At 36.4% G+C, this 15,964-nt stretch overlaps 1 long non-coding RNA gene across 1 annotated transcript in view; it reads right to left on the bottom strand.

Annotated features, from left to right (window-relative positions):
* Positions 1 to 242: 242 nt before the first annotated feature.
* Positions 243 to 15,964, bottom strand: part of LOC122804100 — a 78,829-nt gene continuing 63,107 nt past the window's right edge. Inside the window, exons 3-4 of the long non-coding RNA XR_006365178.1 lie at positions 9,854 to 9,874; positions 243 to 282 (exon numbers count right to left, since the gene is read on the bottom strand). This is a non-coding gene — a long non-coding RNA (uncharacterized LOC122804100). The remainder of the gene's footprint in view (positions 283 to 9,853; positions 9,875 to 15,964) is intronic.

Genomic DNA, 15,964 nt, shown 5'->3' with positions numbered 1-15,964 from the left:
CCACTAACTAAATATACCAACTTCAGGATCGCACTATATGGAAGGAAAGGGCAAATCCATGATGGTGGCCCTATGACATATTCATCGAATCGCTTAAATGCGATTCGGTGAATATGTGTCGCTGTTTCTGTATTTGCTCAGAAGCATTTTCATGCTTCTAATATAGACACAGTTAAAGTATCTTTCATTAATATTTCATAAACATTGTTATACAAAACCATACTGTACCTGTGAATTATTATACTTACTCAAAAACCTTTTTAAGATCAACAAACTTCATTTCTGTTAGAGGAAAAAATATAAACATTAGTCTGTGACATCACAGGAGGCATTTAAACATATTTAATTGTAACACCACAAAACGTTACACTTAATTCTATGTCATTCTAGTGCTGAACAAATCTTATGCTGTCAAGTTAAAATTAGCCCAAAAATGTAAAAGAAATCAAAAAGCATCTCCACAAATATCCCAGATGGTGGAATATCTTTCTGTTTACTTTTTAATGTTTTTGCCCAGTCTCCCTTGACCATTTAGCCCAAATATTTTACTGGCACAGTTGTTTCCCTGCTCCCTAGCATGCCATAGGATTGGATGAGGTAGGTGAGAACCAAGGATCCTGGCTATAATTCAGTGGGGACAGGGCATTTACAGTATGTTCCAACAGTTCCCTCATGGGCCTGAAGGCATGTGTAATGTCTACTAATATTAGCCTTTAAGAGTACAAACATCCTGATACCCATATCCCCAACTAAAGAGGGAACACTTTTTAGCAGTTTTACATCATGTGTTTAGTGTAAGAATGACAGCTTTAGGCCATTGTCTGAGTGTAGCTCGTGTGGTAGAACTCCACCCCTCCTGTATTGATAGTATCTTCTGTCCATCACTGACCTAACAATAATCTATAACAAGGCACATACAGGTACAAAAATTCAGGTAACTGTAAGTTATAGTCCAATCCAATGTACTTAATACCAGAAGTTATAAAAACACTGCTTTATTCACCAAGCCAAAATAAAAGTAAAACGCTGCACCAGCGTTTTTCGTTCTGATAAATATCAGAACTTCTTCAGACAACCAACAACACTAGTTCAAAGCATTTTAAAACAAAGCACTAGGTTAAGACAGATGTCAGTAATTACATTAATTGCTGTATCCCTTGTGTTTAAAGCGATACACTCAAATAACTTCTTTTATGTAATACTGAACCAGAAGTTTTTAAAAGACTGACCAAAATTCTCACTAAAAGATTTTACATTAAAAACATGAAAAGAAGTCACTGTTATAATATTATCATATCATATCTAAATTCTTCTACTTGCATCTATACTTTAAAACTACACACAAGTACTACTAAAAGTTCATATATAATAAAACCTTAAACTATGCTAATACTAGTAAGTATTGCTAAGTACTGCTTACTTACAAAGCTGTGTTTTGGTTCTAGTTACACCTTCAAGGGCATTCAATGACATACACAAACAACAAAAAGAAAATGAACTATCTCAGTAAACTTTTTATCTTTAAAATACATGAAATTGAGCAACACTCATTTAACCCTGGGTTTCTGTTTGCAGCTAAACGAAGCTGCCACGCTAATTCTTTCTTTTCTAGTTCCAGTTTTAAAAATTGGTCATTCACAAAGCTAAAATCCACTAAGTCTTTCACGGTTTGGTCTATGACCATGAACGAAAATACATGGTCTGGGTACCTGGCACAGTGTCTTGCCAGAGCATTATCGTTTTACCCTTGCTGATTAGTATAAATGTTCGTACATTCTGTCACGCAAGCGTCTCTCGCCTTTCCTACGTAAAATGATGGGCACTGCCCACACTGTGCCAGATATACAATAGCCTTAGAGTCACATGTATATGATCCCCTAACAGAGTATGTCGTTGTTCTAATAGTAAATTGATCCGAGGTCATTAAATACTTACAATATTTACAAGCACCACATTTTCTCGTCCCATTTCTATTTTGTTTTTTTTGGTACCTTCATTTCAAGTACTCTTTTCATGTTAATACCTATTTTGAATATTATTATGGGGTTAAAGTTCAAAATATTGGCAACATTCCTGTCTAATGTTAAATAACTCCAATATTTTCTAACTACCTTTTTAAAGTTCACCTGGAATTTTCAAGAAAATATCATTAATTTCTTGGATGTGGAGTTGAGTAAAAATAGGGGTCACTTTTCAGCCAAAATACATAGAAAAGCTACATATTCCAACAGTTTTCTCCACTTCACCAGTATGCACCCCCTTCACCAAAAGAAAGCTGTTGTGAAGGGACAACTGGTGAGAGTGGCAAGAATGGTGACCTTGAAAGATGACTTTGAAGAAGAATGTGACCTGCTATACCTTATGTTTATAAGGAGAGGTTATCCTGCTTCCTTCCTAAATACAATTTTCCAGGAAGTAAAGGATAAAAGGGACAAAGGGATATATAAACCTATTTTGGGAAGTGACCTAGGGACTATAACACTAGACCTGGCCACTGACACAGGTCTTAATAACAACAACACAGTGACCGATGGTATAGGAAACATGGATCAAACTAGTTCTAATAGCACCGAGATAGATAGGAATTTTGCCACAGCTTTTATATTTACATATTGTCCAGAGGCACCAGAAATAGGTAAAGTAGTTAGAAAATATTGGAGTATTAGCATAGTTTAAGGTTTTATTATATATGAACTTTTAGTAGTACTTGTGTGTAGTTTTAAAGTATAGATGCAAGTAGAAGAATTTAGATATGATATGATAATATTATAACAGTGACTTCTTTTCATGTTTTTAATGTAAAATCTTTTAAGTGAGAATTTTGGTCAGTCTTTTAAAAAACTTCTGGTTCAGTATTACATAAAAGAAGTTATTTGAGTGTATCGCTTTAAACACAAGGGATACAGCAATTAATGTAATTACTGACATCTGTCTTAACCTAGTGCTTTGTTTTAAAATGCTTTGAACTAGTGTTGTTGGTTGTCTGAAGAAGTTCTGATATTTATCAGAACGAAAAACGCTGGTGCAGCGTTTTACTTTTATTTTGGCTTGGTGAATAAAGCAGTGTTTTTATAACTTCTGGTATTAAGTACATTGGATTGGACTATAACCTACAGTTACCTGAATTTTTGTACCTGTATGTGCCTAGCCCTTGGAGCTGACTTACCAACATCTTTTTCTTAGTTTTCTGTGTGGTTTCTTTTGGTTAATAATCTATAACAAACTTGGTACAATAAGGTATAGTACAATATATATGAAGTGTGTGAACACGTATCCATATTTACGGGCAACTGATTCAATATTTGCTTAAACATTTGGTACAGCGACACAGTAACATTACAGTAGCTATACATCAAAGCAAACCTGTACACTGAGGTAGCTAACACAAATGGCTTATCAAAAATTAATATTTTGAGTTATGTACACAATGTGCAGTATTTTAATTATCTGTGTGGGTAAAGTTGTGCAGAATGTAGCATTAAAGGAGAATACAAGTATGGATGGTAACTCAAACTTCTGTAGGCTATAGGATCTGGATTTTGGTGATGTAGTTTTAAAGAATTCTAGGTGAGGTCTGGGTATTGGAAACAGATGAATTTACTTATGTATATGTGGTTTTATTTATTTATTTTTGCCTTGAAGGTGTAGGAGAAGCTTTGATTGTAATTCAGCCACTTAGCTACAGATTTTTAACTTCTGTGATTGAGGGGGCTATTATAATTTGAGTTTATGGAAAAAACACAGATCAAGGTAGTCAGTCAGTGAACATGCTGGCCAGTGAAGGACAGGTATATTGTTTGACTGAGAATAGAGGGTATAACTTATGGTGGTGGTCAATTAGTTTAGAAGGGGGTTGTGGGGAGCAGATGCTGTTTAATTGTTTACATTTAAGCTTAATAAGTATAAACTTAAACCTTTCACAGATAGGGAGCAAACATGCCCATGACAAGGCAGGACAATATAGATGACTTCCTAAGAAAGAAGGTTCCTAGGTGAGATTCAGGATCGACCATCTCAGTTGTCACTTTTATGGCTGCCATGTCTGGATAAACTGCTCTCTTTTTTTGCTAAGAGACAAGAAAGGTTGTCACTGACAGCTCCCATGAAGAGTGAACCAAAATTAGAAAAACAGAATTTAATGGCATCAGCAACCTTGTTGCCCATCTAGTGTTACAGAGTTCACGCACGAGTGGTTATATTCAGGTATTACCAGCATATTTTGTAACACAGGAGCCAAAGAGAAGTTAAAAGAAGGCATTGATATAACTTTTAAGAAAATGAATCATTTTTTCCAACTTCTTACTGAGGTTCACTGATGCAGATTCAGCTTATTTGTTCATTGTCCTTTGAGGCAAACAGCTCTGTTAGAATGTGAATCTATACATCTGTGATGATATTGGGCATCTACGGGACCAGCTTCTACTGTCTTGTTGTGGTCATCTCAGAGATGAGATTCTCTATCCTTAAATAATAGATACTGGTCAAACTTAAAAGCCTTAAACTTGCTATGGTAACAGGTGGTGGCTGGTGTGGCTCACTGGGTTAGGGATGTAGCATGGGTGATGGTGTTGATGGTTTGAATTTGGCAGCATCTTCATCTTTTAGGTGGCCCATTAGCATAATGGTTAAGGTGCTTACCTTAAAGACTCAAGGTATAGGGTTTGATTCTCACATAGGGCAGCTGGCAAGGCATTAAATGGCCCACAAGGGCAGTTAGTCTATTACTAAGTGATGAGCTTCCCACACCTTTCATTCTGCTTATTCTGGCTTTTTTCAAGTACATTCCATGCCATTCATCACACACTTGTGTAGAATGCTGACACCCCCCCCTGCATACACACATCTGCACAGATGCACTGTATAACCATGTGGTAGGGTGGTGCTGCATACATTCTGACTCATAGCAGATTATAAAACAGTTGTGGGTACCCAAACTCAGAAATGTATTAACGTACATTTTCCTTATTATCTTTTCTGCACGCAGGTCCTGCTACACATCTAATCAGGACGTTTGGGTTTGCGCTGTCTGACTGCTGTTGCTCTCCTTTCAGGTTACTGGCCTTACTGGGTTGCTGCATTGCGTAAAGTATAATCCACACCTTCTTAAAGGGGCATTTATTCAGCTTCTGTGCACAAACACTTGCAATGAGTGGGTGATAGCAACATAAACTGCTTTATTTACAGGACTTTTGAGTTTACCTGATATGTGTATGTATATGCATATTATTTAAAAGGTAAAATATGCATGTATACATAAATTGTGTATGTATAGGTAAATATAGCTAAAATAGGTACAGTTATATGATATGTGTGCGTGTGTGTGTGTGTGTGTGTGTGTGTGTGTGTGTGTGTGTGTGTGTGTGTGTGTGAATATACGTAAAAATAAAGACATATCAAAATGTAAACACTTGCAGTTTTGACACCAAACTACCAACTGTTCATAGGTTCATAGGTGTGTACTAGGCTAATGGCACTGGAGCCTTTATAAGACAAGCCCATAGGATTATCCTAGCATCATGCCACCTGTTAAACATTTTCATCAAAATTCCTAACAGAAAATGCCTTAATTAACAATGGATAAAACCAAATACTATAATTTTACAAACAGTTTACATTAAAACAATCAAACAAAAAAAAAACACCCTAAAAAAACATAAGGCAAGGTTTATCTGAATAGTGGTAGTGCTATGGAAAGGGTTTTTCAAAGGTAAGGTATGAGGTTAGGGTTGTGATAGGGATAGGACAGGGTTAGGGTTGGCATACATTAGCAGGGTCTGTGGGGAAGCTTTCTTACAGAACAAAAAGAACAAGTTAACAAATATTATTAATTTCATTTTTTTTGTATAAACTTTTTTTATTTCCTTTTTTTGTGTTAAAACAGATACAGTAAAACATAACAATATTAATAGACAGGCAGTAAAATGACCAGAAAATACATTGCTGAATAATAAAACATAAATGCAAAACAGTAATAACTATTTACACATATGCCAGAATTCCATCATTAATTATATATAGCAACTTCAAGCTAGAATATGTTCAAAATTCTGTAAAGTGAGTGTGGGATTTCTCAGTTTAGGTTAAATATTTAGAGGTATTAAAGTTGTTTTGTTAATTAGAGAGCTAATACCAGTTGTTTAAATAATTGTCACTGATGGTATTAATGTATGACAAAATGTGTCAGGTTAAATGTTAATGTTTCCAGGTATATATCTTGTCTGTAGTCTAGAAGCTTCAAGGTAATACACCAACAAGTGTATAGGTTGTTAGTTTTATAACAGAAGAGATATTACTATATTAATAATATACAGTTGTTAAAGTCTAGTACACACAAGAGCATACTGAGAACATTTTTCTTCGAAGAGGTGGTTAGTCATAAAACAATGAGCAAATCAGAGCATATATAATACTTATGCAATCTATAGCATTTGTCACACTTATAAAGCATTTAACATCACAATTTGTTCCATTAACTATTTTTAACATCATGTATGTGCCAACTAAGGTGAGGGTATTATTAGAAATGTCACATTAACAAGTTTAGAATGAATATCTTAGGTATGCTAGTTATTTGAATAGACATGAGAGTAATAGTATACACATTTTATTTGTTTTTTTAATTCTTTACGTCCCTTTTTCATTGCCGTTTCCTCATCTTCCCTTTCCTTTCTTCATGTATGAAGTTGTATTGCATTGTAAGAGGGGAAAATAACAGTTCATAGTTCATAGCTGTTGTCCAAGTCTGATAAAACTTGTATGCAGAGTTATTTATAGAAATATAGGCAAAAATAGCATATACAAATAGGTTCCATAAGTGTTAATTGTCAAAAGAAAGAAATGTCATGCCTTACTTTGTATTGCAATTCACAGTTTGTAGGTATTTGCATTGTTCCATGTGCGGTTGAGTGGAATACCAGGGCAGAGAATATTGGGAATGAAAAAATTCCTGTGCTGACCACTAGATGGCAGTGTTATCTGTTACTGCATGGCAAGGTTAGCTTGTGAAGCCAAGTCAAAGGTGTTGGAGAATGAATTCAAAGTTAAGTAAATCAAAACTGATGATTTCTTGGTTAACTTGGTTATTCCGGATCAAAAATGATAGCTGTATTGTAAATCCAACATTATGAATGCAGTCCTTGTAGATTTCTTTTTCTTTCTTGCATGAAAATGTCTGTAATTTGGTAGTAGCATTTTAAGAAAGAATAAGCTTCTGGGAAGTTAGGTTCTGGGGTTAAACAGGAAATGACTGGCAGATTGAGATGGCTAGATCCTTGTACACTGTATTAATGGAACCAGACAGTCATTTTTGGCTGAGAAACCCACAAATCATTTCTCTTGGATTACAAGCAGTACCAAAATGGTGAGAAGCTTATTTTTACCTTATTTCAGTCACACGCAATTGTCTTATTTATGCCACAATGCTGCTTTTTCCATTTTATTTCCTATTTTTGGTAGTAGGTAGTTCAGGAACTGTGTTAAAGGCATTTAAGAAGGATTTCTTCGCTTCCAATGTGTTGCTGATGTATTTGATCCCCTGATGCTGAAAGTGAAGTGTGTAGGGGTATTTCATTTGGAATATAAACAAAAAGTATAGCCACAGGCAATAAAACAACCAGAACAAAAAGATGCAAATGAGAAAAAAACACCGTAGCACTGGATGTAACACAGCAGAATATCCAATTTATTGTAAGTAAGCGCTTTCAAGGATTCACCTCTTCATCAGACTTAGATAAAAATGACTTAAAACAACCACATTAAACAGTCTTCCAATTAACACTATTTACTTCAATTAAAAACAATTAAATTATTTAAAGCCATACTTAACATTTTTAAAAACATCACAGCATACATAAACTAAAAACTAGTGTCTCAACTGTCTCGCTTTCAGGAAAGGTTTAATGGAGACCATATTATTCAAACCAGGCGCTTTATCAGCGTGCAGTAACATAATCCATTTTTGTTCAGCCACCTCAGTAATATTCCTCATATCTCCTCCCTTTTTCTGACTGCAAGTATTTCCAAGACCAGACTATCAGCAATGTTAGTAATGATTCCACCCCTATTGTCTCTCTGGAACCCTTCCCACCCCTCCCACTTAAAAGTGAGCCGGAACTAGGAGACAACATAGTCGGGGCATGATTCTGCTACAGGTAATAGGAATGATATGCGTAGCCTGGTATCAGGAACTGACCATAAGCATGAGGTACAGGTTGTTAAACCTAAGGAACACAGAGTGCAATGGTCGAATGTTGCTGCTTTTAGCAGTAAAGACTTTGTAACGCCAATGGCGTCAGACATGAGTAGGTTTTTATCAAACAAACCATTCCCGATCAGGGGAATGTCCAGGAGTCAAATGAGAAACCAAAAAACAAGGAGAATGTAAAGTACAGAGGATCAGAACAGAGGGGGCAAAAGATACAAATGGGTTTGATTTTTAACATGTTAACGTATGAATTGACTGATTTGATTATACCTGGTTCCTGGCTTTAAATAATTTAATTGTTTTTAATGGAAGTAATTAATGTTAATTGGAATACTATTTAATGTGGTTGTTTTAAGCCATTTTTATTTAAGTCTGATGAAGAGGCGAATCCTTGAAAGCACTTACTTACAATAAATTGGATATTCTGCTGTGTTACATTCAGTGCTACGGTGTTTTTTTCGTATTTCATTTGGAATCTGATTTGCTTTTGTATCAAAAAGCTACAAAATGGAGAGTTTTTGACATTCCATTTTAATTTGTAGAGGAAGGTCTTGGGCAAAGAGTACTTTATTTCCATTCCAGATCACGTGTTTTTTTTTTTTTTTGCAGATGTAAGGATTCTGGTTGCATGTTGGAAATTAAGCAATTTTACATACACTAGCCATGGTTTAGTGGAGTCTAATGACTGGCATAGGGTTTGGTGTGCTCTTTCTATTGCTATTTGGCTTGCTTCAGTGGTGTTTTCAAGTAGAGCCCCAGGTATAGCCAGAATTGTTTCCAGTAGTTTATTTTGCTCAACACTTTCTGGTATACCCCTCACGATGATATTATTACATCTGGATCTTGCTTCTAGGTCCAGGATGTTTGCTGCATTTCTTGTATAGATTTGTTGTAAGCTTTAGATTCCTTCTGGAGTTCTTTGATTTTAGTTTCATTTTCAAAGATTCCGGCTTCTGATTTTTCTGCTCTGTTTGCAATGTGGTTAATGGAATCCCCAAAAGATTTTAGCTGGTCTGAGAAATTTTGCATGGCTAATTGTAGAGGCTGTAGAGCAAGTTTTATGTCATCAAGGTTTGTAGATTGTTTTATTTTTACTGGATGATTTAGTGGTTGCTCTAGTTCTAGGCCTTTTAGTATTAATGTCTTTTTCTGGAGATGTAAGTGCTGAAAACTTAGTTTTAGTAGTTTGTGAGTCCATGGTATCTGAGTCAGTCGGCATTATTTCTCTTTTGTTGCTTAGAAGATGCAAGAAGATATTTGGCCTTCAGGTGTTTCAGTCAGCCAGCAAGCAGAGCACATGTGAAGGAATCCTGGCGGTATCAAAGGTAATTGTCCTATTTTTAGTATTCTCTTTGGTAGTTTTTCCAAGTTGTAGCAGTTAGTCTTGATGAGTATCAAGTTTTATTTTTTCCCTGGATCTCGATTTTTGTCATAAAATGTAGTTTTTTATATTGGTATTTGGAGAGCAATGTAACTGCAGTGTTTATAGGTCAGTGGCCATTTTGGATCTTCATATTACTCATATTTCAAAATATTTACAAACTGAAAGTCATTAATAGTGAAAAAGTCTGCATGAGTTCAAAGCACTAAAACTTGTTATATGCAATACAAAAAGTTTAAAGCAAGGAAATAAAAATAAGGTTAGCCTACCTTCATGAAGATCACGGAACACTATAAAAGCAAGAAAAAAAGGATTAAAGCAACCATATAACTGTATGCTCCTATCACAAACAGAAAGACAGAAAAAAATAAATAGAGACATGACATCTTAAAAGTTAAATTTGCTTTTAAAAAACTCTATAGAAATGAGTCAAGACCATTGTATAGACTTTGAACATTTCTTTTAATTTCAAATCTGATTAATGTTATGATGATTCTAGCATGTAAATGACACAAAGATACACAATCTGTGCTGCCATGGCAACAGGTCATGGATTAAAGGGATGGTACTGCTCTAGGAAAGTGAAATAGGGAAATACTGTTATGGGACTCTTTGTCATATGCAATGCAGGTACAATCATAGCACTGCTCTATAAACCTCATGAAAAACAGACTGTGTAGTAGTTCTACTGTGCAAATATAAAGTAGTTTAATGTGATGGCACTATTGCATAAACAAGATACCAGTGTATTGCCATGGTACTTCTCAGTGATGATAATGTATTGAGTGTGATATAGGAACACTGTAATGATACTACACTGTGCATGTGGTGTACTCAAACTGTGATGGAACTGATCCATGAACATGATACAAATGTAATGCCATGGTACTTTTCAGTGAATGTGATGTAGGTATTCTCTGATGATAATACACTGTGAGTGTGATGTAAGCATGCCGTAATGATACTGCACTAAGAATATGGTGTATGCATACTCTGATGGTACTGGTCCATGAACATCATACCTGCGTACTGCCATTGTACTTCTCAGTGAATGAGATGTAGGCATTCCTTTATGGTAATAAATTATGAGTATGATGTAGGTACACTGTAATGATACTGCACTGTGAATGTGGTGTCCATATCCTGTGATTGTACTCCTGCATGAACATGATACTTGCATACTGCCATAGTACTTCTCGGTGAATGTGATGTAGCTATTTCCTGAAGGAAATACATTGTGAGTGTGATGTAGATACACTGTAATGGTACTGCACTGTGAATCTGCTGTTCGCATACTGTGATGGTACCACTCCGTGAACATGATACAAGCGTACTGCCATGGCACTTTTTAGTGAATGTGATGTAGGTATTCTCTGATGGTAATACCTTGTGAGTGTGATATGGGCACACTGTAATGATACTGCACTATGAATGTGGTGTATGCAAACTGTGATGGCACTGCTCTGTGAACATGATACAAGGATACTGCTATGGCACTTCTCAGTAGATGTGATGTAGGTATTCTCTGATGGAAATACATTGAGGTTGCAGTATTGGCACACTGTAATGATACTACACTGTGAATATGGTATACTCATACTGTGATGCCACAGTTTAGTGATCATGATACAAGCATACTGCCATGGTACTTCTCAGTGAATGCGATGTAGGCATTCTCTGATGGTAATACACTGTGAGTGTGATGTGGGTATGCTGCAATGATACTGCACTATCAAAGTGGTGTAAGCATACTGTGATTGTACTGCTGCACAAACATGATACAAGCATACTGCCAATCTACTTCTCAGTGAATGTGATATAAGTATTTTATTTTATTTTTATTTTACATTTGTTAACCGGGCTAGTCTAACTGAATATATTTCCATTTTCAGTAGAGGCCCGGGGAGAAAAGCTCCAGTAGTAAACAATTTGATTATACATTTGAAATACAATACAAATGATGCAAATCATAGTTGATACATAGTAAATGAAAGTAGTTCAATAAAAAATACAAGAAGCAGTGAATAAAAATGGAGATAAAAGATGGTATTTACACTAATATAAAAGTGACAAAAGTATGTGTTAAATTATTTACACAAATAAAAGTGACAAAAGGGTATGATAAAATTATGAAAATAAGAATGTTTTGTGATAATCAACAGGATAGATTTCACCAGTATGTTCCATTGTGTTCACCAGTTCCTGTTCTGCTTCAAAAGGTATGCATTAGAGTTTGGAATATATAGTAGGAGGTGGAAATAATATTAGTAAAACCAGAAGGTTAGTCAGGGTTACTGCAGGGGCATAACCAGTGTGTTTTAAGGTGTCTTTTGAGGTTTTGTTTAAAGAGAGGCAAGGAAGAAAGTGACGTTAGTTCGTTGGGGAGTAGGTTCTAGTTTTTTCCCATTGTGTTAGAAAACAGGGAATCACCAGCCATGTTGTTAGTCTTGGTTATGCTAGCTAGAAGTTTGCTTGAAGTGCGTAGGGAGTTTAGATTTTTATAGGGGATTATGAGATTAGATAGTTAGGTTGATAAAATATCTTGTGGGCAATGGTTAGTTGGGAGATATTCAGATGGTTTTGAAGTTCAAGCCAGCCCAGCTGCATTAGATTTAAACATTGGTGAGTTACAAAGGGATTGCCAGTGGCAAATCTGGCGATGCTGTTGTAGGCATGAGCTAGTTTGACAAGGTTTTTTTTTTTTGAGGTTAGTGTATATGGAACAGGCATATAGAAGAGCTGAAATTAAATGGGAGTGTGCAATCTAGGTTCTGGCTATTGGAGTTAGGAAAGTTTTGATTCGATGTAAGGAGCCCATTTTTCTGTTGGCAGTTTTTATGGTATTATTTATGTGGATATCAAATGTAAGGTTATTGTCAATAGTAATTCCTAACAACTTGGTGGTAGAGTCGGGGTATATAGTTGTGTGATTATTGGAAATGACAGAGAAATCTATAGGGGAGGACTTACTGATGGGTGTAAAAAGAAGGAGCTTGTTTTTTTTTAGCACTGAGAAGGAGGCAACGTTTTGTGAACCATGTTTCAACTGTGTTGAATACATTCTGAGTCAGATAATGTAGTTCAGATGGGGAGCTTGCCGAGCATATTAATGCTGAATCATCTGCATATTGAATGCAGGTGGCTTGTGGGAAATGTAGTTCAGATGGGGAGCTTGCCGAGCATATTAATGTTGAATCATCTGCATATTGAATGCAAGGGGCTTGTGGGATTGCTACATGGAGGTCGTTGATAAAAAGAGTAAAAATAAGTGGGCCTAGAATAGAGCCTTGAGGAACTCCGAGGGTGACTGGTAGAAGGGATGATATATTATTTTCCCAGAGAACTCTTTGTTGCCTATTAGTTAGGTAGGACATGAACCATTTAATAGCCAGAGAGTCAAGGGAAATGGATTCACAAATGTTGATAGGAAGGGTATGGTTTACCATGTCAAAAGCTTTTGAGAGGTCAATAAAGAGTGCAGATGAGAGGTTGTAGTTATTGCGATTTCTATTTATAACATCTGTAAAGGATAACAGGGTGGTAGTGGTGCTATGTGATGGCCTAAAACCAGGCTGGCACTTAGCTATTGTGTTATTTTGAGTTAAATGGTTTAAAAGTTGTTGGTGAATGCATTTTTCCATGATTTTTGCTAAGGATGATAAAAGAGCTATTGGCCGGTAGTTAGAGTAATCATTTGAGTTACCACCTTTGTGAAGGGGGATAATATGGGAGATTTTCCAGATGTCTGGAATGATTCCTTCCTTAATAGTTCTGTTTATGATGATGGATATGGGATAGGAAATTACTTTGGCTGCTTTTTGGAGGTATTCAGAAGATAGCTGGTCGGCAGAAGGAGTACAAGGCTTAAGTTTTTGAATGAGTTTGTAGATGAGAGTGGTAGAGATTGGTTGCATATAGAATGCTGGTAGAGTGCTGGGTATGGAGGTGGGAAAGCTTGAGTTGTCTGGAGTAATTTGACTAGCTAGTGATTGTATGGTTTCTGTAAAGAAGGAGTTGAAGACATTGGCAGTTTGATGGAGGGTATCTTGGTCTGCCTGAAGTGGGGTAGGTGTACGAGAGCGCCCTGGAGAAATGAGTTTATTGATACTAGACCAGAACTTCTGGGGGTTGTTTTGGTGATTTTGCTGTAGTTTACAGTAGTAGTTCTTTTTATCCATGAGTATTGCCTTTTTTGTACTATTTCTTAGTTGCTTAAAAATCTGTTGATCAGAAATATTTTTGTTAGCTCTCCACTTAGCCCAGGATTTATTCCTAAGTAAGATTTTTTGTCTGGTTTCTTTGGAAAGCCAGGGGACTGGTTTGGCCTTCATTCTGATGGACCTTTTGGGTGCATGCCTGTCAAGGATAGATAGGAATTTAAAGTTTAGATAATTGACAGCCTCTTCAAGTGGTAGAGTTTTTAAAGGGTTCCAGTCACAGGCACTTAGTTCATTTTGGAATGATACTGGGTTGAAGTGTTTGTTGGTGTGTACGATTCTGTATATGGGGGGAATTGAGATATCATTTTTATGCCTAAGGATGTAGGTTAATGTATGATCACTAACATTGTCAGGTAGAATTCCTACATTGTAAATTTGTTTTTGTCTATTTATAAGTATCCAGTCTAGGGTGCTCTCTTTTTTGTTTGGTTTATTGATTCTGGTTGTAGAGGTGATAGTTTGACTGAAGCCATGAAGGTTGATATGGGAGGTAGGATTATCAGCATTGACAGTTTTCCAATCAGTATTAAAATCACCAAGTATAATAGTTTCTTGGGGGTAAGTTGAGGACACCCAGATTAGAATATACTCTATAGTACTGATATTATTACCGGGTGGTAGGTAGATGCAGATGATATATAGAGATTTGTTTTGGTTGATTTGAAATCTGGTGATAAGTACTTCTGCCTTACTATCTTGAGGTAGGTAGAATGGTAAAGTGGAGATCTGAAGTCCGTCTTTGAATAAGACTGCTACTCCCCCACCCTTACTTTTTATACAGTTTTGTCTCAGTACATTATACCCTTGGGGAATGATTTCATTGTCTTTGGTCTCAGGTTTTAACCATGTTTCTGTCAGACTGAGGATGTCAAAGCTATGAGTATCTAAAAGGGCATGGAGATGGGTTACTTTGTTATTAAGGCTGCGGATATTCAGATGTCCTGTTAGGAAAGAGTTGGGGAGTATGGGCTGGGTTATTAGGGTAGGTGGATTGGTAGGGCCAGGGTTAGGGTGGATGTCACCATCTTTTAAGGAGGGTTTAATGAGTCTTAATGCAGAGTTATTAATAAAGTTGGTTAGATATTTCACTTTCTTTACTGTTTGTATATTGTATTTAATGTGGGAGAGTCTATGGTATTTAGGTAGTAGATAGCTGGGATTTGAGTTTATGTTAATTTGACTAGTAGGTAGTATAGAAGTGGGTATTGCTGTCTGTTTAGGAGAGTAGTTAAAGTGGTAGTAGTGTGGTTCTTCAAAGGAGGTGAGGATATAGGCATAGGTCAGGGCAGTTGATAGTATGGTTATGAGTATGGATTTGGTAATGTTTGTTTTTACTGTTAAAGGCATCTTTAGAGATTATGTATAAAACATTTTAGGAGTTGAGTGGAGATGTAGAAAGCAAGGAGGTAATGAATGAGAAGTGTAAAGAGAGGAGAGAACAAATTGTTAGTGGCTAAAGGAAGAAGGGGTGTGGTAAGTTACAATAAGGAGTGGCTTATAGAAGTAATAGATAACTGGGATGGGTATGGACACTTTAGTAAATAGATTGGCGAGTAGGATTGGTAAGATGAGCGGGGTGTGGTAAGAGAAGTATAAGGTTAGGACTACTGGGGTGGGTGGGAATTTGGGGTAGGGTAGGGGAGTGGAGTGAGCCCGCAGGGCGAACGGAGCATGTTACAGCTGAAAAAGGCTGGGAGACAATCAGTTATACAGTGAGACTGTGTTCTATAGGCTAAGAAAAGGTAAGAATCACTTTCTATAATTACGTATTAAAAGACATAAAGGGGTAAGCGTATAGAAAAGATGTATAGGAGAGAGAGGTAATAGTAAGGAGCTCTAATGCAGGAAAAGTAACTAGTTTAGAAAGTTAATTAAGGAGTTTTAGGACAGGAGTAGTAAAGGCCAGTCTGTGTATGTATAATAAACACTAATAAGGTTACTTCCTTTCCTATCTTTCAGAGGGGTTCAAGTTTATAAATAATAGACACTAATACGGTTAATTCTTTACCTATCTGACAGGGGGAGGTAATTACTTACAGTAAGGGTACTAGCAGGGATAACAGAGGAAGGCTGCACCACAGGGCTACAGGAGTTTGGCTAGCAGTAAGAAACAACTTTACATGCTTTGAGTTCTGCTACCCTCTAGTGGAGTAAGAAGGG

Source organism: Protopterus annectens, chromosome 6.part0 (genome assembly GCF_019279795.1).
Source record: "Protopterus annectens isolate FY-2018-M chromosome 6.part0, PAN1.0, whole genome shotgun sequence".
In the NCBI taxonomy this organism is placed as follows: Eukaryota; Metazoa; Chordata; order Ceratodontiformes; family Protopteridae; genus Protopterus; species Protopterus annectens.
Note: the sequence above shows the minus strand (reverse complement) of the source record. Positions and strands in the feature narration are given on the sequence as shown.